A 1,407-nucleotide genomic window follows, 5' to 3' on the forward strand; every position below is an offset into this window, starting at 1 on the left:
ATGGCAGCATATTAAAACTAGAAATACATATACCGCCCTGTCCAGCCATCGCACGCCTGGCAATCTCGCCTGTAGATCAGAACGCCAGAGCACATGGGGCGCATTCCCGTGTGGAGACATGAACTGCTATAGTTTCTAGCAGTTCACAGAAAAAAGAAAGAAAAGCCCTGTTAATAAGGGAACGCTCAAATAAAAGATGACACGTCCATAGTGTGGGACATTATGAAGCCTTCGAAAGAAGAATTAGTTCTCTACTAGTTTCTTGAAAGGATTTCCAGAAGGTATCACTGAATGAAAAATCAAGATGCAGGGAAAAATACAGCACATCTCATTTCTATAGCAGATGACGAGGGGCACAGCAGCGTGTATATACATATATATCCACGTATTACGCCAAGTTACACAGCATGCAGCTGTTATGTTTCATGTGAGTTTCACCTCTCTCGCTGGGCTTGACATCCCCTGCAGGCTGGGTCCACACAATTCTTTTTCAAACCCCTCCCTTCCCTCTGCCTCTCAGGCTCGAACATACCACCGACCTACCATGTTGATTATCTGGAGAGAAAGGACCTGAGATGCCCGTGTCCCAAGCGGCTGAGCGCCCCGACCCCCGACCCCCCTGCAGCACAGCCCCCGCCCCGAGGAAGACGGGGTGCCCTGTCTTGCCTGCCCCAGGCCCGGAGGATAGACCACCACGAATTTCCTTGACATTCAGATCCCAGAGGTACGCTAGGAGACAGTCTGCAGGCTCATTTTTCCCGACTTTATTTCCCTCATAGTTCTCAGAAGCATGGTATGTGGAACTGGATGAACCTGGGTTTGAATATATGCTCTGAAGCTAAGTAAAAAATACTTACTTCGAAATGTTTTATAATAATTAAATAACACATGTAAAGTACCTCGATAAATTACGGTGTATTCCATGTCCTGAAATCCTGCACAGCAGCTAAAAGAAACCAGCTCTAACAGCAACATTGATAAACCTCCAACGAGCGAGCCAAACTAGGGGCTCGACGGGTCCGTTATTATCCTGCTTATGGAGTTTTTAGCACACACAGCACTTAATATCTATGCGCTCACAGACACATCATCAACGTTAAACACGCTGCAGGGAGGGACACACGCCCCAGGACGGGGCGGCCTCAGGGAAGTCAGGAGGGGACCTGAGGTGTGACGGATGCGGGGAGGGTAAGTACCAATGTATTTGTGAGGTTTCGTTTCTTTAAGAATTTCAGACATTTGTAGCAAAATGTTAACACTTTTAAGCCTATATGGTACATTGGGTATATTATGATTTTCAATAATTTTGGTATATTTGAAATATTAATTTTTTTTAAATAACGATAAAAATAAATGGTATACATTCTTGTTATGGGGCTGTTGGTTCCCTTAGAAAAACCTACTTTG

The 1,407-nt window shown here is 45.1% G+C and overlaps 1 protein-coding gene across 1 annotated transcript in view; it reads right to left on the reverse strand.

The window, feature by feature from the left end:
* The window catches only part of FANK1 (fibronectin type III and ankyrin repeat domains 1), a 61,491-nt gene that overhangs the window by 23,450 nt on the left and 36,634 nt on the right, over window positions 1-1,407 (reverse strand). The gene's annotated exons all lie outside the window — the stretch shown is intronic.

The sequence above is a fragment of the Pteropus alecto genome, unplaced genomic scaffold, assembly GCF_000325575.1.
Source record: "Pteropus alecto unplaced genomic scaffold, ASM32557v1 scaffold74, whole genome shotgun sequence".
Classification (NCBI taxonomy): domain Eukaryota; kingdom Metazoa; phylum Chordata; class Mammalia; order Chiroptera; family Pteropodidae; genus Pteropus; species Pteropus alecto.